Here is a 26,294-nt window from a genome sequence, read left to right on the forward strand (position 1 = left end):
AACTATGCCAAATGTTCTCATGGCAATGTTACAGTCACGTAGACTGAATTAATTGTGAAGCCCAAGTAGTCCATGATAGTGGATGGCTTCAACTTAGATTTATCTGGATGTAAGACAATCCCAGGGTTTCGAATAACTGTTTGGTAGCTGATACAGCTAACATAGTCAATTCCATGGTCTTGCCTACCATCAAGATATGCCATGACAATATGTTTTTGTCTTCTGAATATTAGTTTTAGTGTCTTGGTGAACAATCTTGGGCTGATGTGAACCCATTGGGTAACGCTTTAAACTGCTATAGCTGCCCCATCAGGTAAATTTCAGGTATCTGCGATGATCCTTGTGAATGGTACTAAATAGTAAACATCTTAAGATGAATGCTTACCATGAAGTATCCTTTGGAATTTAGTTGTTTGGCAGTAACAACTGGTTCCATTTTGAAATGTATGTACTTAACAAACATATTTAGTGAAGTTAAGTCAATGATGATGCGACATCCACCATCTTTTTTGGGTTTAGTGAATATATTTGATACGAATTGCAAGGGTTCAGGTTTTCCCATGATACCCTTTGTAATTAGTCTCACCAGTTCAGCTTGTCCCTCTCGTTTCTTTAACGGAGAGGGGAAAAATACCCTCTGGGGTGAATGTTGACCTGGTGGCAATTTTTCTAGTATGAATGTATTTGTATTCACTAATGCCATTGAGTATATACTGATCACTCGTGATAGACTCCCATGTGTTAGTATTACTCTATATACTGGTAGGAACCAGACCCACCTACCTCCATGGTTATGGGTATTCTTCTGTTTCCTGCCGGTCCAACGAGTGTTGCACGTCGTCTGACGTGGCGGTGACGTTGGGGGGTGGCACATTTTCTATGGGGTCCGCTCTGGGCCCTGGTCTAAAGAAGACTTTCGGTGATAGAATGCGGACCCCGAGCTTTCATCAGTCCCATATGGTAGACGTTGACTGATGGACGCGATGGGGTGCTGCTGCGTAGGAATTACTGTTTTTGGTTTGCTCGTCCCGGCCCTGCCCTCATGAGCCGAAAGTTTTGTAAAACCTCTTTCATGTCCTCCATATGCTTTGTGAGGTTTTTGCCAAAGAGCAGTGGGTCTGGCTCAGTGGCTGGGGTATGCACAACCCCGCAAATGTAGGATTTTAATGGCAGGTCTTATGACTTCTTTACGAAGGTTGTGGTCATCTCCGTATTTGTTCATGGAACGAGGAAAACGATGTGATGGCTGACGTCAGGCTTTTCACGGCCTCCTGCACGTGGGGTTGCCACGTAGCTGTCCACCACACCTAGCAGCTCTTCCTGTTCCTGCACCCCTTGCATACTTCTGAGATCATCAGCCATTGCCCCTGTTCTTGACCAGCCCAGTCCTGGTCACCAAAGCTATCCTCTGGAAAGGAGGAAGCAATGGACAGTGCACAAGGCACTGTGGAGGGAGTGCCTGACCTCCCTCTGCGAGAGCGCCCCTCCTGGGGAGCACCTTGCTGGAGCTCCTGCTCCAAGAGCCGCTCCAGGCGACTCAGGCGGCTGTCTCTCCCCCGCCTGGGTGGAGAGACGTCCCCGTCCGACAAGTCGGAGCCACCGGCCGGACGCCTCTTCTGTGGCTTTACTTCCAGCTCACTGCTCAGGCGCTAGCGGGGCTGGGCTCGGCACGGTGTTGGGATAGCGGAGCGCCGGGTAAGCCGTCCTACCGCCTTGATGCTGCCCCCCCAGATAGAACGCTCCTCCGTGGAGTCGAGCGGGGGACAGGTCTGTTCTGTTGCTGCCCCCCCCCCCCCCCAGATGGAACGCTCCTCCGTGGAGTCGAGCGGGGGACAGGTTTGTTCTAGAGCCTTTCTTCTCTGCCGGAAAGCAGAAGGCTCCCTGTGAAAGAAACCCCCGACCTCAGCTTACCTGACGGTCCGTTCTTTCACCTCCGTAGCGGGAGCGCCTGACTCCCGCTGTGCCGCTGTTGCTCTGCTGAACGTAATGCCGCGCATGCGTGCCGAGCGGGTTCTTCACGGAATCACTCACGTGACTCCGAAGTAAAATTAAACATTAAACCTATAAGCCCCAGACAAATGTACAGATGACTAGAATTCTTTATATCAACCACGAAGCATTAGATACTGTATATCCCAAATAGTGTAGACAATGTAAAATGATGGTTATTTTAACATTTCCAATCAATTTTCCAGCAATTGTCCCATGGTTTTGCAAACAGAATACATGCCAGGAGCTAGCACTTACATTCTTCACCTTGAAATGAAAATGGAAAGACTCATTGATGATGAAATCTTGACACATAATGTATTTGCCATGATATTTTAGTCACCTCACTTAAACCTTTTTTCCCACTGCTTGAAATAAATTGTCTTGCAATATCCAATTTGATCAGATTAAGACTGATCAATAAAAACCAGAGGTGGAGTGTAAGTAATTAGGCACAAGATATGAGTATGCTCCAAATCAAGACACACACAAATCGAAGCATGCATCATCTCCAATTTTTCTCAGACTTCATCTTAAATTATACATTTCAGTTCAGATAGTTTAATTGCTTAATTAAGTATTGGCTGCGGCACCTCAGAGATTAATTTAGTCAATATTGTTTTGCAAATGTAAATGAACTTGTTGATTTGCATTTCCACTGAATAACAGTCAGCGTTTTTAGATTGTTTTGTAGCAATAGACTGTGGATAGTTTCTGGAATTTGATTTTAGGTGAATGCAGATGCATTACTTTAATTATCTCATGGTTTGAGGGAATGTTTGTTATGAAATACAAGGTCTTTCATCAGGATTAGTGAGTAAATATGTTTTTAATAACTTGTATTGGTCATACAGAATTTTCTGATTGTGTGGATGCCTACAGGCAAATTATATCCTGGGTTACTATAAAATGTTTATATAACCATGCGTTTACTGTGATCAGCAGTTGAGGATGATGGCAGAGATGTCTCTGATTATTTAAAAACAAAACTGCAATTGGTTTACTTGTCAGATGTTGTCAAGCTGGAAAGGGTGCAGAGAAGATTTACGAGGATGGTGCCAGGATTTGAGGGCCTGAGCTATAGGAAGAGGTCGAGCAGGCTAGGACTTTATTTCTTGGAGAGCAGGAGGATGAGGGTGATCTTATAGAGGTGTACAAAATCATGAGAAGAATAGATGGGGTCACTTGCACAGAGTAGGGGAATCAAGAACCAGACAACATAGGTTTAGGGTGAGAGGGGAAAGATTTAATAGGAAATTGAGGGACAACTTTTTCACACCACTGGTGGTAGGTGCATGGAGCGAGTTTCCATAGGAGGTAGTTGAGTCAGGGACTATCACAATGTTTAGACTGGTATGTGGATTTGCCAGGTTTAGAGGGATATGGGCCAAACGCAGGCAGGTGGAACTAGTGTCTATGACTCTGTGATGCTATGTTGTATATCTAAAATGAAAAATAGAAAATACTGGAAATAGGTCAGGCCAATTCTGTGGGAAGAAAAACATAGAGTTAATGTTTCATGTTGAAGACTCTTCATCAGATCTAGGAAGAGGACAAAAGAAGCTAGACACAAAATGCTGGAGTAACGCAGCGGGAAAGGCAGCATCTTTCAATAGAAGGAACGAGAGATGTTTTGGGTTGAGACCCTTCTTCAGACAGAAATAAGCTGTTGAGCTGTAGAGAGGGTGGGGAAAGGGATTGTCTCGATAGCATGACCATGGAGATAGGTGAAAGTCAGGTTATTTAGTTATTGAGGGAATGGAAGCAGTTTGAGTGTGAGAACAGAATGGTACAGTGGCGCAGCAAGTAGTGCTGCTCCCTCACAGCGCCAGAGACCAGGGTTCGATCCCGACCTCAGGTGCTGTCTGTGTGTGGGGTTTGCATGTTCTTCCTGTGACCATGTTGGTTTCCTCCCACATTGCAAAGGCATGTGGGTTTGTAGGTTTGTAGGTTAATTGACCAGTGTAAATTGCCCTGAGCATGGAGGGAGTGGATGAGAAAGTGGGATAACCGACCTAGTGTGCAAAAGGATTCAGCGAGTTAGACAGCATCTCTGAAAAACATGCATAGGGGTCATTTTGGGTCGGGACCCTTCTTTGCACATAGGCATAATATGAATGGGTGATCGATCGTCGGTGTGAACAGTCAGAAGGGCCTGTTCCCATGCTGTACCTCAAACTAAACACATAACAGGACACAATTGTCAAGATTTTAGGATGAATGCCTTATGGATAAAATTTGGGAAGAATGATGTGCATTTTACCCTACGGTGCGAAAGGATTGTGCGGTAAGCATTCAGTGTGTTCGAAAGCAACATGAGGGAGAGTGATATATGGTGGCATGCAAACCTTGGCAGGTCATTTAGCATAAACAGAGTGAGGTTTCTGAGCTTTTTGTTTCATTAATGGCTACTTCTGGTAGGCAGAAGAAACATATGTTATATCAGCTCTGTCTCCTGCCTTAGCTTTGCTTGTTTTATTGTTGCACATGGGACCCTTGGGAGCTGGGCCTGACCAGCCCTCCATTTGTTACATTTGCTCTCACAGTGCAGATATATCTAATGCTAACAGAAATATCTATTATTTGTACAAATCCATTTGCTTCATCAAAGTTTACTGCCATTAAATGGCAAAACGAATGACTTTATGCAAACATGTGACATCTTTTTCATTAATGTACAGGGTAATTTAAATTTAATGTCTGACAACCACTTTTTTTTTCCATCATTCCTGTCGGTAGTTTGGGACACAAAGTGCAGGAATAACTCAGCGGGTCAGGCACCATCTCTGGAGAACATGGATAGGTGACTTTTACGGGTTAGGACCACCTGGCTTGTCTGAAGAAGGGTCCCCAACCCGCAACATCACCTCTCCATGTTCTCCAGGGATGCTGCCTGATCTGCTAAGTTACTCCAGCACTTTATGTCTTTTTTTTGTAAACCAGCATCTTCAGTTCATTTTTTCTACTAATCTGAAGAGGTTGAGGATATATCACAGTCCGAAGAAGGGTCCCGACTAGAAATGTTTTCTGGCCATTTCCCTCCATAAATGTTACCTGACTCACTGAGTTCCTTCAGCACTATGTGTTTTGCTCAAGGTTTCAGCAATTGCAGACGTGTGTATCTCTTTGAGTTTGACCATCCATGAACTGATTCATCAATGACTTTCCCCACAACATAAGATGAAAAATGGGAACGCTTCCTATTGATTCCTTATTTACCACTTTGATAATGATGATCATGTCTCTTTGTACATACAACATGATCAACACAACATTCAGTAAAGCACAAAGTGCTGGAATAACTAAGCGGGTCAGGCAGCATCTCTGGAGGACATGGATAAGTGATGTTTTGGGTTGGGCTCCTACGTCAGACTGATTGTAGTAATGGGGCGAAAGCCGGAAAAGAGAGTTGCAGTGAGGACAAAGCGTGGCAAGTGACATGTGGACACAAAATGCTGGAGTAACTCGGCGGGACAGGCAGCATCTCTGGAGTGAAGGAATGGGTGATGTTTTGGTTCGAGACCCGAAACCTCACCCATGCCTTCTCTCCAAAGATGCTGCCTGTCCCGTTAAGTTACTCTAGCATTTTGTGTCTATCTTCAGTTTAAACCAGCATCTGCAGTTCCTTCCTACAGAAATGACATGTAGATGCAGGTGAGCGGGGATGTTGATATGCAGATGGGTGGACTCAGGCTAGAGATAAAAAGGAGATGAAAAGGTGTCAGATAAGGAGAGAAGAGGGTTGAAATGTGAAGCCGATGAAAAATCTATGAATGCAGCCCCAATTTTTACCTCACCAAGTTGGACAGTAATTTTGGAAAAGGAAACCCATCTGTCTCACTTGACAGAGTTGCATGACGCAGGGAGTAAATCCAGCACTTTACAGTGAGAGGCAAACAGTCCTTTTGGCCCAACCAGTCCATGTTGACCAAGATGCTCCATCCAAGGTAGTCCCATTTGCCTCTATTTGGTCCGTATCCCTCCAAACCTTTCCTATCCATAAACCTGTCCAAATGACTCTTAAATGCTGTTATAGTATCTTCCTCAGCTATGTACCTCCTTTGACAAATCGTTCCATACACCCACCACCCTCTGAGTGAAAAGGTTGCTCAACAGGTTTGTATTAAATCTTGCCCCTCTCACATTAAACACACGTTCTCCTGCTTTTTCCCCCTACCCAGGATAAAAGACTGTATGTATTCCCCTCATTTTCTATTTTTAGATTTCCAGCTTCTGCAGATTTTTGATTTAAAGTTTTCATTTTTCTCTGAATGCCAACATCAATGTGCATAATAATTTGACCACAACAGCATCTTCTCTTCAGTTCATTTGAAAATACATCTTTTAGGCCTGTGTTTGAGAAGAAATGTGTTGGACAGTTAATGCTTAGTTTAGTTTAGTTTATTGTCATGCATACCGAGGTACAGTGAAAAGCTTTTGTTGCATACTAATCAGTCAGAGGAAAAACTATACATAATTACAATCGAGCCAGTTGTTGATAGAATGGTTCAGCTGCCTGATAACTGCAGGGAAGAATCTGCCCCTAAATCTGGAGGTGTGCGTTTTCACACTTCTGTATTCTTGCCTGATTGGAGAGGGGAGTTGAGGGAGTGACCGGGGTAAGACTGGTCCTTGATTATGCTGGTGGCCATGTCGAGGATGCATGAGGTGTAAATGGAGTCAATGGAAGGGAGGTTGGTTTACGTGATGGTATGGGCTGCATCCACAATTCTTCGCAATTTCTTGGGGTCTTGGATGGAGCTGTTTCCAAACCATGCTGTGATGCATCTGATAAAATGCTTTCCACACATCTCCATTGATGTGATTCCACATCTTGTGGAATATCTAATAAATCATCTAATAAAAGACAACAAAGACCTGATCTTCCAAATTTTCAATAATGTGATGAAGGAGAAGTTAATGACTAAGATGAAGCTTAGAAACATAGAAACATAGAAATTAGGTGCAGGAGTAGGCCATTCGGCCCTTCGAGCCTGCACCGCCATTCAATATGATCATGGCTGATCATCCAACTCAGTATCCCGTTCCTGCCTTCTCTCCATACCCTCTGATCCCCTTAGCCACAAGGGCCACATCTAACTCCCTCTTAAATATAACCAATGAACTGGCCTCGACTACCCTCTGTGGCAGGGAGTTCCAGAGATTCACCACTCTCTGTGTGAAAAAAGTTCTTCTCATCTCGGTTTTAAAGGATTTCCCCCTTATCCTTAAGCTGTGACCCCTTGTCCTGGACTTCCCCAACATCGGGAGCAATCTTCCTGCATCTAGCCTGTCCAACCCCTTAAGAATTTTGTAAGTTTCTATAAGATTCCCTCTCAAACTCCTAAATTCTAGAGAGTATAAACCAAGTCTATCCAGTCTTTCTTCATAAGACAGTCCTGACATCCCAGGAATCAGTCTGGTGAACCTTCTCTGCACTCCCTCTATGGCAATAATGTCCTTCCTCAGATTTGGAGACCAAAACTGTACGCAATACTCCAGGTGTGGTCTCACCAAGACCCTGTACAACTGCAGTAGAACCTCCCTGCTCCTATACTCAAATCCTTTTGCTATGAAAGCTAACATACCATTCGCTTTCTTCACTGCCTGCTGCACCTGCATGCCCACTTTCAATGACTGGTGTACCATGACACCCAGGTCTCGCTGCATCTCCCCTTTTCCTAGTCGGCCACCATTTAGATAATAGTCTGCTTTCCTGTTTTTGCCACCAAAATGGATAACCTCACATTTATCCACATTATACTGCATCTGCCAAACATTTGCCCACTCACCCAGCCTATCCAAGTCACCTTGCAGTCTCCTAGCATCCTCCTCACAGTTAACACTGCCCCCCAGCTTAGTGTCATCCGCAAACTTGGAGATATTGCCTTCAATTCCCTCATCCAGATCATTAATATATATTGTAAATAGCTGGGGTCCCAGCACTGAGCCTTGCGGTACCCCACTAGTCACTGCCTGCCATTGTGAAAAGGACCCGTTTACTCCTACTCTTTGCTTCCTGTTTGCCAGCCAGTTCTCTATCCACATCAATACTGAACCCCCAATGCCGTGTGCTTTAAGTTTGTAAACTAATCTCTTATGTGGGACCTTGTCGAAAGCCTTCTGGAAGTCCAGATACACCACATCCACTGGTTCTCCCCTATCCACGCTACTAGTTACATCCTTGAAAAATTCTATAAGATTCGTCAGACATGATTTACCTTTTGTAAATCCATGCTGACTTTGTCCAATGATTTCACCACTTTCCAAATGTGCTGCTATCCCATCTTTAATAACTGACTCTAGCAGTTTCCCCACTACCGATGTTAGACTAACTGGTCTGTAATTCCCCGTTTTCTCTCTCCCTCCCTTCTTAAAAAGTGGGGTTACGTTTGCTACCCGCCAATCCTCAGGAACTACTCCAGAATCTAAAGAGTTTTGAAAGATTATTACTAATGCATCCACTATTTCTGGAGCTACTTCCTTAAGTACTCTGGGATGCAGCCTATCTGGCCCTGGGGATTTATCGGCCTTTAATCCATTTAATTTACCCAACACCACTTCCCGGCTAACCTGGATTTCACTCAATTCCTCCAACTCCTTTGACCCGCGGTCCCCTGCTATTTCCGGCAGATTATTTATGTCTTCCTTAGTGAAGACGGAACCAAAGTAGTTATTCAATTGGTCCACCATATCCTTGTTCCCCATGATCAACTCACCCGTTTCTGACTGCAAGGGACCCACATTTGTTTTAACTAATCTCTTTCTTTTCACATATCTATAAAAACTTTTGCAGTCAGTTTTTATGTTCCCTGCCAGTTTTCTTTCATAATCTATTTTTCCTTTCCTAATTAAGCCCTTTGTCCTCCTCTGCTGGTCTCTGAATTTCTCCCAGTCCTCCGGTATGCTGCTTTTTCTGGCTAATTTGTACGCATCATCCTTCGCTTTGATACTATCCCTGATTTCCCTTGTTATCCACGGATGCACTACCTTCCCTGATTTATTCTTTTGCCAAACTGGGATGAACAATTTTTGTAGTTCATCCATGCAGTCTTTAAATGTCTTCCATTGCATATCCACCGTCAACCCTTTTAGAATTAATTGCCAGTCAATCTTGGCCAATTCACGTCTCATACCCTCAAAGTTACCTTTCTTTAAGTTCAGAACCATTGTTTCTGAATTAACAATGTCACTCTCCATCCTAATGAAGAACTCAACCATATTATGGTCACTCTTGCCCAAGGGGGCACGTACAACAAGACTGCTAACTAACCCTTCCTCATTACTCAATACCCAGTCTAAAATAGCCTGCTCTCTCGTTGGTTCCTCTACATGTTGATTTAGATAACTATCCCGCATACATTCCAAAAAATCCTCTTCCTCAGCACCCCTGCCAATTTGATTCACCGAATCTATATGTAGATTGAAGTCACCCATTATAACGGTTTTGCCTTTGTCGCACGCATTTCTAATTTCCTGTTTGATACCATCTCCAACTTCACTACTACTGTTTGGTTGCCTGTACACAACACCCACCAGCGTTTTCTGCCCCTTAGTGTTTCGCAGCTCTACCCATACTGATTCCACATCCTGCAAACTAATGTCCTTCCTTTCCATTGCGTTAATCTCCTCTCTAATCAGCAACGCTACCCCACCTCCTTTTCCTTTCTCTCTATCCCTCCTGAATATTGAATATCCCTGGATGTTCAGCTCCCAGCCTTGGTCACCCTGGAGCCATGTCTCCGTGATCCCAACTATATCATAGTCATTAATAGCTATCTGCACATTCAACTCATCCACCTTATTACGAATGCTCCTTGCATTGAGACACAAAGCCTTCAGGCTTGTTTTTACAACACTCTTACCCCTTATACAATTTTGTTGAAAAGTGGCCCTTTTTGATTTTTGCCCTGGATTTTCCGGCCTGCCACTTTTACTTTTCACCTTGCTACCTATTGCTTCTACCCTCATTTTACACCCCTCTGTCTCTACGCTCACACATTTAAGAAACCCTTTCCCTTTAACTCCATCCTCCACTAGCCCATTCGACACCCCACCCCCCTTATTCAGTTTAAAACCACCCGTGTAGCAGTGGCAAACCTGCCTGCCAGAATGCTAGTCCCACACCTGTTAAGATGCAATCCGTCCCTTTTGTACAGTTCCCCCTTACCCCAAAACAGATCCCAGTGATCTAAGAATCTAAATCCCTGCCTCGTGCACCAGTTCCTCAGCCACACGTTCAGGTCCCGTATCTCCCTGTTCCTGCTCTCGCCAGCACGAGGAACTGGAAGCAAACCGGAGATAACAACCCTGGAGGTCCTGCTTTTCAGCATTTTTCCGAGCTCTCTAAAGTCACGCTGCAGAATATTCATCCCCTTCTTTCCGACATCGTTTGTGCCGACATGCACTACCACTTCCGGATGTTCACCTTCGCCCTTGAGGATTTTCTGCACTCTGTCCGTGACATCCTGGATCCTGGCACCAGGAAGGCAGCACACCATCCTCGCATCCCGTCTGTTGCCGCAGAAACCCCTGTCCGTACCTCTCACAATGGAGTCTCCCACTACAATGGCGTTGCCTGCCTTAGGCCTTTTTGGTTTTGGCTCAACAGCCCTATTCGCATCACAAGCCAGTCCGCCGCCCAGTGTAAACACCTCTTCTGTCCCGACAGCTTCTAAGTGGGTGAACCTGTTCACAAGAGGTACAACACCCGGGGACGTTGGCATTCCATGCTTCCCTCCCGTTTTCACTGTCTCCCACCTTCTCTCTTCCAGTACCTTAGGTGTAACAATCGTACTGTAGGACTTGTCGAGGAACGACTCAGTTTCTCGGACGAACCGGAGGTCATCCACTTGCTTCTCCAGTTCCCCAACACGGCCCTTCAGGAGCTCTACCTGGATGCACTTTTCGCATTTGTAGCAGCCAGAGGCACCAGCGGTGTCCTTGACCTCCCACATACTGCAAGCATCACACTGAATCAGCTTGCCTGACATCTCCTTCTTTCGTCTCTCCCTCTGCAGTGTTTTGCATAGTCTCCTCTCCATAGCCTCCTCTCCGAAGACTCTCGAGCCAAAGACTCACACTTTTCTCACAGGGCACTTCACTCACAAGGCCGCTCACTCACTGCCGCTCCCTAAGAGCAGTCTTACTTAAATTGACTGATAAATTGCCTGATTTACCAATTTACAAACCAAATTCCTCAGTTTTCAACTGTTTTCCCAGCACTGACTCACTTCTCTCCTCCCACTTGGGCTAGAGCCAATCAGTCGTATCTCTTGCTAAACTCCTGCTGCTGCTGCTGTTGTTGCTCCCAAAGCTACAGCAGTTCTGAGTCAAGTCTGCCTGTCCTTGACCTGTACTTAAACTGTTTTCACTTCTCTCCTCCCACTTGGGCTAGAGCCAATCAGTCGTATCTATTGCTAATCTCCTCCTGCTGCTGCTGTTGTTGCTCCCAAAGCTACAGCAGTTCTGAGTCTTCTTTGAGATATTTATGTTAAGTGCAAATATATCACTTTTATTTTCTTTGTTCTTATCCTCCAGGTTCTTCTATCCACTTTTTTTTTAATGAATGCACTATTTTCAAGAGATCTGATTTGTGTCTTCTGTAGCCACCAAGAGTGAGGCCACATGCAAACTGGAGGAACAACATCTCATATTCTGTTTGGATAGCCTACAACCCAATGGTATGAACGTTGAATTCTCCAATTTTAGGAAACTAACCTACAAACAAATTCCCCCCCCCCCTCTTCCCTGTGCCCCATCTGGACTCGCACCCATTTCCCTCCTTACACCCATATTCCTTCCTGCGACTTCACAATTCACATCTCTTTTATCTTTGGCTCACACCTTTTGTCTTTTGTCCAACTAGCCTTTGCCCAACCATCTGCCCATTAACAACACCCTCATCTGCAAGCACCCATCACTTGTCAGGCACTTTGAGTCCACGTTGATCATTGATCACCCGTTCACACTTGTTTTAATCCTACTTTTTCATCCACTCCCTACACACCAGGGGTCAATTACAGAGGCCAAGTAAATTACAAACTCGCCATCTTTGGGATGAGGGTGGAAACTGGAGCATCTGGAGGAAGCACACACGGTCACAGGGAGAACATGCAAACTCCACACAGACAGCACCCAAAATCAGGGTTAAATCTGGGTTTCTGGGGCTGTGAGGCAGCAGCTCAACCAGTGGGCCACTGGATCACTCCTTTTGCTTATGAAAAGGAATAACCTTCTGCCTAATTGAAGTTATCTATGCCTAATTTGGATCAATTGAAAATATTCAAGCCTCAGCCATCTGCCTTCAAATAGAAATGTTTATTAAAAGTAGCAAAATGCAAAGTGCTGGAATAACTCAATAACTCGATGGGTCAGGCAGTATCTGTGGAGGGAATGGATAGGCAGCATTATGGAATAGGACTCTTCAGACATGTCGTGACAGTTGGTTCATGAATATTTCTTGTTCCTTCTGAAAAAGCATGGGGAATTGTTGGTCTTTATTTGACTTAGTTTAGATTAGTTTACTTTAGTTTATTTTAGCCCTTCAGCCCGCCGAGTCAACACCGACCAGCAATCACCCTGTACACTAGTTCTATCAGGCGCATCCAGGGGAATCCCATGCGGTCACAGGTAGAACGTGCAAACTGCGTACAGACAGCACCTGTGGTCAGGACTGAACCTGGGTCCCTGGCGCTGTAAGGCAGCAACTCTACTGCTGCGCCACTATGCTGCCCCTATCTGATGTAGCAATTGCACCCAACCCAATCCGAATTCATTTACCACCTTTTGACCAATCTCTAGGTGAAATACATATCCATCTCCCTCCCTTTAATCTTAGTAGACATTCATATCACCACAGATGCCTCTCCGTCAGATATGGCTTCCTTGGCTATTTTTTATTTACTGTTCTGCCATTCTGCAAGGTTCCCTCTAAGATTTCATAAAGTCATTTAGTATTTAAGGCATGTAATTATATTATAGATTTGTTGCCAGGGCTCATGTCATTCAAGTCTCCAATCTATATGCTTAATAAATCCTGACAACATAATAGTTACACTGAGAGCTTCAAATACAACTGTCAGAGGTCAAATGTATTTCAAAATATATTTGCTACAATTTACTTTACAAGTGAATGAGGATGAAAACAGAATATTACAATAGTACTCTTTATACCAGCAACATTACTCATTGTGATCAAAATTGTGATTTGTCCCTAATGTGTAGGATAATGCTAGTGAACAGGGATGATCACTGTTCAGCCTGGACTCGATGGGCCGAAGGACCTGTTTCCATGCTGTATGTCTTAAGTCTCAAGCTGGTCTGGAAACAGGTGTTTTCTATAACCTTGCGATCAGGGACAAAATGGCATGAAAAAATTATTGTTTGATTGAAAGATCCGTCAGCCGTGGCCCACAGAGCCAACGTCAACCACCAAGAATTCCACCGATTCACAACTCTCTGGGTAAAGAGGTTTTTCCTCATCTCAGTCCTAAATGTCCTAAATATTCTTAAACTGTGACCCTCTGGATCTGGAATGTACAAACTCCACACAGATAGCACGTATGGTGAGGATCAAACCAGGATCTCTGGTGCTGTGAGGCAGCAGCTCTACCAGCTGTGCCACTATACCACCCCAAATTTAATCTGTAACACAGTTCCATCTTTATAGATTGTGTTTTAAATTAATTGAAAATTTGGACAACACGCTTCCAAAGGAGACAGGCAGATATTGACAACAAAAGTGGAAGTATCATGTTTTATTTTATATATACATACATTTTAATATATACAGACCCGGGTTCAATCCCACACTCCAAAGACGTACAGATTTGTAGATTAATTGGCTTTGGTAAAACTGAAAAATTGTCCCTTGTGTGTGTATGATAGTGTTAGTGTTTGGGGATTGCTGATCTGTGTGGATTTGGTAGATCAAATGACCTGTTTCTGTGCTATATCTCTAAACTAAACTAAATTATTCTGTTGTATCTCACATGTAACCACAATTAGAGACCTTGAGCTATTAGTTTGCCTTCCAACCCTTACTCACCACACTACTTGGATGAGATGTTTGATTATGCTATGAGATGTCCATCTTGGCCAGTTTGGTTGCATCAGATTAGGATGAGAGTTTGGCCATGTTCTCAGCAACAGTAAAATGAAGTGGAATAGTTATCACTCCTCACAGCCAAAATTTGTCAAAGCCAATTTTATATCATTTATCTGTGTCTATCTTCCAGCTGTAAGCTCAATTTATTTTTGAAGTATGATACTGTATATCAAGCAGATATATCATATTTAAACAGAGATTCATCTTGTTAATTTCAATAGTGAATGTTCAATTACTCAAATATCAAAGGTGTTTGAATATTTAGATATTGCCATGAGCGATATGACAGCAATTTTGTGAACTCACCACATTTTTAAAGAGTGTATCATTTTTTCAGACATTGAGGCCCTGAATTTTCTTGGATGTTTTGTTGCTATGATACTTATGCCTTGTTGGAAGTTTGCCAGAAAGTCCAGAAGTTGATACGTAAAAATAATTCTCCATTATTATAAACTCCGTACAGACAGTACCTGTAGTCAGGATTGAAGCTGGGTCTCTGGTGCTGTGAGGCAGCAACTACTAACCCGCTGTTCCACTGAGCCACCCTATTTAAACTAAACTAAATTAATCTAAACTAAACTATCTAAATTCTGTATTATTTGCCATCCATCAGCAGATTCCAAGGATCGCCAGAAGAAGAGCTCCGATCGCGGGGTCTGTGGACTTTACCTACATAAAGCCCGCGGTCTCCGGTAAGAAGTGGCCGACTCGGGAGCTCCATGCCGCGGAGTGTTCCAATCCATCCCGACGCCGGAGTTTCGCTCATCCCGACGAGAGGGCTAGCACATTGGCAATGGCAAGTGCGGAGGGATCAAGGCCCCAACATGGGTGAACGAAGAGGAAGATGACTGAACTTTATTGCCTTCCATCACAGTGAAGAATGTTGAATCCACTGTGGTGGATGTTTATGTTAAATATTATTTTATGTGTGTATTGTGTTCTTTTCACTTAGTATGGCTGTATGGTAACTCAAATTTCACTGTACCTTAGTTGGTTAAGTGACAATAAACATGAACTTGGACTTGATCAACACAAGTGCCACATGGAGCTATTAGTCACAGTAGAGTGCATGTAGGAAGTTCTGTAGGTGAGGGGAAATCAATGCATCACCAGCTGCATATCCACTGAGACATACCTCTCAGCAAAGGTTTGTGTGAACCAAATGGAGGGAATAATCAGCTTGGCTTTATCTGCTCAAACCTTGATACTCGATATAGATATACCTCTGACACACTGCTACTGGATGAGTTATAGATGCAGTGTCTTTGTGGAGACCAATTTCTGCCCTTATACTGTATTCACTCTCATGGGGACCTGTGCGACTACCAATGTAAAAAATGATCCGTCATTTTAAAAGAAAACATCAATGAGGTGTCGCAAGTCATCTGTAGCAGCAGAATTATGCAGCACAATACATGACCACGTAGCCTGACATTGCTCTCTCCTCTGCCACCAGCAAGCTATGTGACCAAGGCCCGGATACACCTCAAACACCAACTAAACTCCAAACTGCATTTGTATACTCTTATCCCATCCCTGAGTCTATTTCCATTTTATTTCCCCTCTTTCCTCTTTCCCCTGACGTTTCCACTCGTATCCCTCGCTCTGGCTTTACATTTTAAACCTCTCCTCTCCGTGACAATCTCTTGTCTCCTTTCCATCTTTAGCCTTTGTCACTCCACCATTTGCCAATCAACCCCCCTCACTGTATCCACCTCTCACTTGCCTGGAGTTTGTCCAGCCCCCACCTCTCTTTTCCAGCTCCCCCCACCCCCCTCGTACTCCATCCAATCAGTCTGAACAAGGGTCCCGACCCGAAACGTCGTCTGTCCATTCCCTCCCCAGATGCTGCCTGACCTTCTGAGTTCCTCCAACATTCTGTGTTTTGCTCAAGATTCCAGCATCTGCAGTTTCTAGAGTCTCTATAGGCAACAGATGTTGCTCAATGTTCATGTCAAAAGCATGAAGAATATAAAAGAAAAACACAATTTGAGCTACAGGGTGAGCTTTTAGAATCAAAATATTCTAAAACTTAGACCAACAATGAAATCATTCACAAGTCTATAAAAAGATGAACTTTGGAAAGTAGCCAATGGGTCAATTTTTAATTAATCATGAAAAAGAAATCGTTTAAAATCAAGCAGGTTATCTAAATGGCCTTCTGCATTTTTAATGTGTTATTTTGGAAAGTGCAGTTACAATGAAATATAGTCATGTTGTTATTAACCAAAGTGCCTTAAATGTGTTAACAGGCAAAAGTAAAATTTAGGGTGATGCCCTATTTTTTTATTTCTTAAAGTAAACAGGTAGCTTCCCTCTGAATCATCACTTCAATTGAATTTGTCTAATATGCCCACTCATGTCTTGGGTTTTAGCTAATACATAATGACTGGACTGCATATATTTTCGGAAGTTAATTTGACAAAGTAACACACCTCCTATGCTTCAGTTTAGCCCTTGGCTTCAGTGAATTGCGGAATAAATATTTTAGTTTTATTGATACACGAGGAACTGCAGACGCTGGAATCTTGCAAGGAACACAAACTGATGGAGTAACTCAGTGGGTCTCTCTATTTCAGTTTTATTTCTGGCTTTCTCTTGGAATTTTGGAATTACTTTGCCTTGCTGTCTTCCTTCCCAGTTTCAAAAATCATATACAATTAGTTAATCCAGGTCACTAATCAGAAACTGATTACCTTTGAACCTTAACTTCTATTAATCTCTTTTGAGAATTATTAACTATGAGCATCTGCACTACTCTGTTAGAGACAATTCCTAAGTTTTGCAACCCTTTGGCTGATAAAATGTCTCTTAAATCTCATTCCTCAATGGCTAACTGTTATCCCCAGTCTTCAATCATCTCCAAGACCCGCTGAGCAAAAAAATCATTCTTTCAACACCTCCGCATTAAATGGTTTAGCAATTTTATATCTTTCAATAAAATTGTCCACTTTGTCTGAAATAGAGGCCAATAGATCTGATTGGGCAAAGCTCCCGTCAATGGGCTAAATCCAAAGATTTATCTTTTCTTTCGGAAGAGTGTGTACCTTCCTTAATTGTGAACTTCAGACCTGTACGCAATATTCCAGCTGCAGTCCCAGCAAGTTCTTAACAAATTGCAGAGAGACTTGACTTCTGCACTCTTATTCAATAATTCCAATAAAAATTGATAAGCAAAAACCAGCAGATTTTAGACATAGTATACGAGAGAGACAAAGAACAGAAACAAGCTCAGTCCTGACCTCCCGCCTACCTCATCGGAGACCCTAGAACTATTTTTAATCATACTTTACTGGACTTTATCTTGCACTAAACGTTATTCTCCACAGTATTGAGTGCATCTGGCCTAATTCAATATGATCATTGAGTCCGTCTCATAGAACCACAAAGTCCTAGAGCTGTACAGCATGGAAGCAGGCACTTTATGCTGACCAAGTTGGCATACTGTGCTAGTCCCACATGCCTGCAGAAACAAGGAACTGTGGATGCTGGTTTATACTAAAGATAGACACAAGATGCTGGAGTAACTCAGAGGTTCAGGCAGCATCTCTGTAGAAAAAAGATGGGTGATGTTTCAGGTTGGGACCCTTCTTCAGACTGCAGATAGAATCTAGAGTCATACAGCATGGAAACAGGCCTTTTGGCCCAACTTTCCCACACTGATCAACATGTCCCATCTACACTAGTCCCATCAGTCATCATGGAAACGGCGAAGAACATCGCAAGTGCATGACGGCATATTTGATTTGGCATAAAGAAATTGGAAGTGTAGGGGCCCCAGTGCACTTCTTTGCCCGGGGGTCTATAATGCTGTTAAGATGGCTCTGCATACAGTCATACAAAAATAGCAACAAGATAAAAACCTACATAAAGATTAGACATAAACAGCCACCACAGCAGCGTGTGAGAATCCCTAGGGCACACAGCATAAGCGGAGACCCACAGCCATCAGATCAATGTCCGGGCCATATACACGCTGCTTCACCGTGATATAGCCAGAGTTGTACCGGCGGCTGTCACTCTCTCTGCAGTTCCTCTCTGCCCAAACAGTCGGAAAGCCGTCCGCACTCGCACCACACTACAGGATGTTCTCATGGCGTGATGTCCCTACAAACACCTCACTCACGGCAATCCCTCCGAGTCCCCACCAGCGCAGGTAGCACGGCCATTTTGTTTTTCGTCGACCTCACGTTCCCCACTGTGATGGGAGGCGAATAACTTTTACCTTCTTCCTCCTTTTCTCCCACGGTGGGGGCGATCGGAACATCCGCAGTCGGGGGGATCGAAGCTCCCGAAGCCCCCATGATGGGGCAATTGAGGTTCCCGCGATCGGGGCGGTTGCAGCTCCCGAAGTTGATCCCTAACAAAGGTTCCGCCAGCACCACGATGTTAGGCCGCAGTGCGGACGGAGATACGATACGGAAAAAGTTGCATCTCCGTCGAGGGAAGAGATTTTAAAAATTTCCCACACATCCTAAAGATGTGCGGGCTTTGTAGGTTAATTGTCCTCTGTAAAATTGCCCCCCACATGCGGGGCGTAGATGAGAGGGTGGGATAACATAGGCCTAGTGTGAACGAGTGATCGATGGTCAGCGTGAACTTGGTGGGTCAAAGAGTTTGTTTCTATGCTGTATCTTTCAATCAATTCAAATGTTTTTTGAGATTAAACACCAGATGTGTTTCTGGTAGGAACAACTAAAGAGAATGATGTTAAAGTGCTAAATAATATTCAGGAATGAAGCCACAAAGCAGTATTCATGTAGATGTCAGTAGAATTCCAGAAATCTCTCCGTTTTTTTACAATTGAGATGGTAACTCTACTGTAACAAGGTGTATGAAATAAGGTGGTTAAATGGTCTTATGAGGGATAAAATATATATGCCGGGATCAGTTCTTAGTTTTACATTCATTTTTAGTATCGAAAAAAGCAATTTCAAAGTAAGTTATTCAAAAAAATTGTTTTTCAGTAGGTATTAGTGTCTTATTTCTGTGGTCAACAAAAGAGGAGAGACATAGCTGTTTCAATCTATATATCTTTCCCATATTCATATAGGATGAATTCTAATCCTCTCCCCAACTCTTCACACCTCAGGTCATCCATTTTAAAGACTTTTGATGTACAGTATTTCCTCATTAGTGTACTGTCTGGTAATTACTTTTTTTTACATTTCTAGGCGTTGCAATGTAATACAGTACAACAAAAGCATTCTCTTACCTTTTTTTCACCACTTAGTGATACAATTATCTTCCCTTTTGACTATTGAGGTTGAATAACATCTGAATGCTCTCAACTGCAAAAACAAGCTCCAGGTTGAATGTAAGTTCTTCCTTCCATTGTCTCTGTTATATCAACAATTTACTTGCCTGCAACTTCAGTGGCATGCGTGACCTTATTTGTTCCATTAAGCACTATCGCACAGTTCACTGTTTTATAAATCATGTCCATGCAATATCACAATTAGGAAGGAACAATCCAGGGCCAATCTGAAAATGGGAATTAGGAATGCCAAACTCAATCACAAACGGCGGATTGAGGAGCACTTCCATAACAACTCTGACCCCAGGCGCATGTGGCAAGGAATCAAATCCCTTGCCGATTACCAGAAAGTTAACACCCCTCCCCCAGACAACGCCACCCTTCCTGACGAGCTAAACCATTTCTATGCTCGCTTTGACCGAGATAACAAAACCCCAGCCATCAAAGTTGCTCCACCCCCAAATGAACAACCCCTCAGTCTCTCCACCTCTGCTGTACAAGATGCACTGAGCAAGGTGAATGAGCGCAAAGCTGCCGGCCCCGATGGCATCCCTGGCCGGGTGCTTAGGGCATGTGCTGGACAACTATCCCAAGTCTTTACCGACATTTTCAATCACTCACTGGCCCAGGGTGTTGTCCCCACTTGCCTCAAGACATCAACCATCGTGCCAGTGCCCAAACAGTCAGCCACAGGGAGCCTCAACGATTTCCGCCCAGTGGCACTCACCCCTGTCATTGCTAAGTGCTTTGAGCGGCTGATCTTGGCTCACCTCAAAGCCAGCCTCCCCCCCACACTGGACCCCCATCAGTTTGCCTACCGGGCCAACAGGTCTACAGAGGACGCCATATCGGCGGCCCTACACTCTGCCCTGACCCACCTGGACAACAACAACTCCTACATCAGGTTGCTGTTCATTGATTTCAGCTCCGCTTTCAACACTGTCATCCCCGCCAGCTTGATCACCAAACTCAGCGGACTTGGCATCTCCACCTCCCTCTGCAACTGGACACTGGATTTCCTCACCAACAGACCACAGTCTGTTAGGGTCAACAACCTCACCTCCACCACTATAACACTGAACACTGAACACGTGCCACAGGGCTGTGTGCTCAGCCCTCTCCTCTACTCCCTCTTCACCCACGACTGCATCCCTAAGTACGGATCCAACGCCATCATTAAGCTTGCTGACGACACCATGGTGGTAGGACTGATCAGTGACAACGATGAGTCAGCCTACCGAGAGGAGGTCCAGCACCTGACAACCTGGTGTGCCAATAATAACCTCGTCCTCAACTCCAAGAAGACGAAGGAACTTATTGTCGACTTCAGGAAGGTCAGAGGGGGCAGACATACCCCCATCCACATAAACGGGACTGAGGTGGAGCGCGTCTCCAGCTACAAATTCCTCGGGGTACACATCTCGGAGGATTTGTCCTGGTCCCTCAACACCTCCAAGCTGATCAAAAAGGCACAGCAGCGCCTTTACTTCCTGAGGAGGCTCAAGAAAGCCCACCTGTCCCCCCAGATCCTGACCAAATACTACAGGTGTACCATCGAGAGCATCCTGACCGCCTGCTTCACAGTATGGTACAGCAGCTGCACTGTTGCGGACAGGAAGGCACTACAACGGGTGGTGAAAACCGCGCAGCACATCATCGGTGCCCCGCTCCCTGCCATGGATGCCCTGCACCGAAAACGGTGTCTGAAACGAGCTGGGAAGATCATTAAAGGCCCCTCCCACCCCAACCATGGACTGTTTGCCCTCCTCCCATCAGGGAGGCGGTACAGGAGCCTCAGGTCTCGTACCAGTAGGATGAGGAACAGCTTCTACAATCATACCGTCGCATTGCTGAACTCGGAGTCCCGCCGATAGATTCCTCCGGTCCCTCCGTCCCCATTGTTTAATTATTCTGTATTTTTTATTATTCTGTATCCTCTTTTTTTTATTTTTTTTATTTTCTATATTGCACTACTACGGACTGACGTAAAACTGCATTTCGTTGTACCCATACTCAGTATTTGTGCAATGACATTAAAGTTGAATTGAATTGAATTGAATTGAATTGAACATATCCAACTTTCCCATTTCAAGCACGGAACACGATTAACACTTACACATGCACACTTAGCTTATTGGCAAGTGCAGGTGAAAATCAAATCAAAACTGTCGAGGTTGGATATCTGAAATTTAAAAAATCATAAAATGCTGGAGTACTCACCAGGTCAGGTGGCATCTGTGCAAAGAAAGAAAGAATTAATATTTCAGATCGTAACTTAATTGTTACTTTCATTGACCCATCTTCATCATGAGAAAGGGTCTCAGATCTGAAACACTTAAGGGCCTGCCCACTTAGAAGACCTCCACCGCGACCTCTGGCGACCTTAAGCGACTTAAAAGAAATCAAGGTCGCGGTGGCCTACGACCTCCTACGACCTTCCACGACTATGTGTATGACCTCCTACGACTATGTTGAAGACCTCGCTTGACTATGAAGAAGGCTTCATTCGACCTCCTTCAACTATGTTCAAGACTGGCTTCGACCATGTACGTTTTACTCAATGATGGTCTCTGGAAAATCATTCTGAACCATGCAAGCAAGGAAGGAACTAGTTTGCTGTATCTATCAATCAATTCTTTAGGGGGAAGGATGTAGATTGGTTTATGCATGACAACCAATCATATATAAGTTAGCATCACTAACCCCACCTTACTGTATCATTTATATTAACACCCACTTCCTACACTACGCAGTTCAGGTAGCAGTCAGGATGCAGTGACAACTAACAATCTACTGTACTGCTAATGTCTGCATATAGATTAAAGATGATCTTGGATTATATGTCGTGTATCTCTTATTTACAGAGGGTGTTAGTAAAAATACAACTACTGCTGTTTGCAGTAGCCCTTTTACTTCATGGTACTCTTTTACTTTAGGAAAAGCGGAAGGGGAAGAGCAAGGGTGAAGAGGAAGCACAAGAAGAGGTCTCAATGGGTGAATGGAGATGATGTGATGGACTGTTCCAGTACACCAGATGACTGGAAGAGAGTGGTGCTGGGCTTTGACAAAAGATGGAACTTTAAGCACACATGTGGGGCAGTGGATGGCAAGCATGCCATTTGTGTCCCTGTCCCCCTCATTTTCCTTTTCGTACAGGATGGCATTCTGCTGGAACCATTCCTCAAGGTCCTCCTCCTGCTGCCTGGTGTAAAAACTATTAAAAAAAGTTCCCAGTGCTATGTTATATTAGGATTTGATCTATTTAGGCAAAGTATAATTATTGCTATAATCAGAGGAATAACAATTTTCAAGGTGTAATTTGTACTGATGATAAATTTCATAAATGCAAAGAGTTTGCCACTATGCATGTGGGGCCTTAGAGATACAACGCGGAAACAGGCCTTTCAGCCCACCGAGCACGCCGACCAGCAATCACCCTATACACTAACATTAAGCTACACACTAGGGACAATTTACAACCTAACTGAAGCAGATTAACCTACAAACGTGTATATCTTTGGAATGTAGGAGGAAACCGGAGCACCCGGTATCCAGTTACATGGAGAGCATACAAACTCCATACAGACAGTACCCGTAATCAGGATCGAACCCGGATCTCTGGCACTGAATTGCAGCAACTCCACTGCTGTCCCACTATGCCGCCCTTTGGTATGCTGTAACTCTAGGTAGCAGGGTTAGTTTAATTCAGAATACAGCCTGGAAACTGGTCCTTCATTCCACCGAATCCAAGCCGATCATCGATCACCCATTCACACTAGTTTATTGCTATCCATTTTCTCATCCACTCCTTCCACACTAGGGACAATTTTACAGAGTGCAATTAACCTACAAACCCGTACCTCTTTGGGATGTGAGAAGAGATCGGTGTAACTGGAAGAAATTCACACGGCCACAGGAAGAACGTGCAAATTCCACACAGACAGCACTCGAGGTCAGGATCTAACCCGGGTCTCTGACTCTGCGAGGAAGCGGCTTTATCAGCTGTGCCACTGCACCGCCCTGTGCTGAACATTGTGGTTTACCTTTCAGTTATCAAGAACATTAGGGCAGCACAGTGGCGGGGCTGGTAGAGCTGCTGTCTCACTGCATCGGAGACCCTGTTCGATGGCGCTGTCTGTGTGGAGTTTGTACGTTCTCCCCAGTGATTGCTTGGGTTTTCTCCTGGTGCTCCGTTTTCCTCTCACATCTCAAAGACATGCAGGTTTGAAGGTCAGTTGGCCTCTGTAAATGAAATTGCCCCTGGTGTGTAGGGAGTGGATGCAAAAGTGGGATAACATAGAACTAGTGTGAATGGGTGATCAATAGTCGGCGTGGACACGGTGGGCTGAAGGGCCTGCTTCCATGCTATATCTCTAAAACTAAAAACTAAACATTCACTTTGAAAATAAGAAAATCAAGCTATAATGATTCACTGGGTACTTAGACTGCCAATAAAAACACTAATGGACTCACAAAGGTGCAAAAGACAATGCAGTAAGTGGGTATAATATTGTGAAAAATCTAATTATGCAAGAAATGATTTGCAGAAATGTATATATTTAGTTGTTACTAAGGAAACAAAAATAGCAGCTGAAATCTCTACATAGATAACTGGCATGAAGAAATTTGAATATCAGCCAATTATCAGCAACCATAACAAAAATGTGTCCAGGATTTTACTTACAGTTGATGCAAGTGTGGAATAATGAGTAGAAATTGGAGAGAATGCACCATTTTTCCTGCATTACTAATGTGTCGCTTTGTAGTATTACTCACAGTGAAACGTTTTGTTTTGGGTTACGAAAGTAGCCATTTACAAAGACCCATCCTTCCAAGACTTAAATACAATTTTTATGCTGATCTTTATAAAGTGGCATAGGATCAGAAGCATACACTTTGAGCTGAGCCCAATCCTCGTTACTTAGTTTGACACCTCATCCAAAGGAAAGAACCTCTGCAAAACAGGCTTGAAGTAGGCACCAATATCATGTTTTGTAAATATTTGTGTGAGTGAAATGAAGAAGTTAGAGATGAGGCAATGAACATTGAGAATAAAATAGAAATGGTTCAATTGTTCCATTATTATCATGCGTACTAAGGTACAGTGAGATTATTGTACAAACAAAGAACTGCAGATACTGGTTTAGGCCAAAGATTGATACAAAGTGCTGGAGTAACTCATTCGTTCAGGCAGCATCCCTAAAAAACATGGACCATTTTGGGTCGGGACCCTTCTTCAGACTAATTGTGTGGTGGGAGTGGGAGGGGGGAGAAAGCTGAATGAGAGGAGGGAGAGGACAAAATCTGACTGGTGATAGGTTGAATTGATGCAGGTGAGCGGCGGGGTAGGGGTGTGGGGGGGTTGATATACGGTGGTCAAAGTCCAGAGATGAAAAGACAGAAGGTGTGAGACAAAACGATTTACGAATTGTTAAGTTAGAGGAAGGAATATAGGTGGAGGTGGATCAAAACGGGAGAAACAGGGTGCGTCCAGGTGGACCACAGGGGACGGGGGTGGAGGGGGTTGGGGTGATGGGGAGAAAGAAGAGAGAGGGGGAGATTTGTGTAGTTAAAATATAAGATTATGTCTAAATTCCTCAAATAATCAACATAATCACCAACTTATGAGGTAATGAGTGATACAGCGTGGAAACAGGCCCTTCAGCCCAACTTGGGCCAGCTACACTTGTTCTACTTGCCAGCATTTGGCCCATTTCCCTCCAAACCTGTCTTATCCATGTACCTGCATAAATTTTTCTTAAATGTTGGCATAGTCCCTGCCTCAACTACCTCCTCTGGCAGCTTGTTCCATACATTCACCACCCTTTGTGTGAAAAAGGTAACACTCAGATTCCTATTAAATCTCCTCATGTTTTTGGTTTGTGCGCGAAACAATGAACAAATAGACAGGACACACGAGGAACTGCAGATGCAGGAATTCCCCATCTCTCCCCGACACGTTTTCCACCCATCCCTCCCTCTGGCTTACATTTCGCTCCTCCTCTTCTCCATTTATCTGACAGCATTTCAGCTCTAGCCTTTGACACTTGTCCCATCTGCCAATCAACCCCCTTCACCTGTATCCACCTATCACTTGCTATGCTTTATCCTGCACCCAGCTCTCTTTTCCAGCTATCCCCCCTCTTCCACAATCCGTCTGAAGAAGGATCCTGACCCGAAACGTCGTCTGTCGATTCCCTCAATAGATGCTGCCTGACCTGCTGAGTTCCTCTGACACTTTATGTGCAGCTCTATGAGCAAATAAAATCTGTGTTAGCCAAATTAACAGCAGGACCATGTTTCTTGTAAACTGTTGTACGTGCAATACTTTGAATGTGGTGAGTTATATTATGGTTTCCTTTTTGCAAATAATGTCATGAAATCTTTATTATTCACCTATCCCACCAGAGCAGGCAGATATGGTCTAATACAATACATCAATTTATGAATGGCAAAGACCTCTGAAAATGCAGTGCTCCCTTGATACTACATAAGAATGCCATCCTTAGATTAAACCCATCAACATGTGACCTGTATCTGATTGCTGCCATCCAAGAAGCAACCTACATACATATCCGCTTTGATAAAAATTTAATAAAGCTGTTTATTACAGCAAGGCAATGGGATAAGAATCACAATGGAAAGAAGCAGCAGAGGGTCAAAATCTAGATTTAAATTGAACAAAATAATGCATTACATGAAATATAAAACTGTGAACTAGGCAGTACTCAACATATAAAATGTGACAGAAAAGGCCAGTGCTTGCAATATACAGCCTGGGTTGGCATTTTGAAAAGTTCTGCGTTTCAACCTAACACCACTTTCCTTCCCTTCAGTTTCTGTACTTATTTTGTTTTTTTTTTAGTTAAAGTGGAACAAGGGCAGCACAGTGGCACAGTGGTAGAGTTGCTTGCTGCCTTACAGCACCTGCCACCCAGA

The sequence above is a fragment of the Amblyraja radiata genome, chromosome 20 (genome assembly GCF_010909765.2).
Source record: "Amblyraja radiata isolate CabotCenter1 chromosome 20, sAmbRad1.1.pri, whole genome shotgun sequence".
NCBI lineage: Eukaryota > Metazoa > Chordata > Chondrichthyes > Rajiformes > Rajidae > Amblyraja > Amblyraja radiata.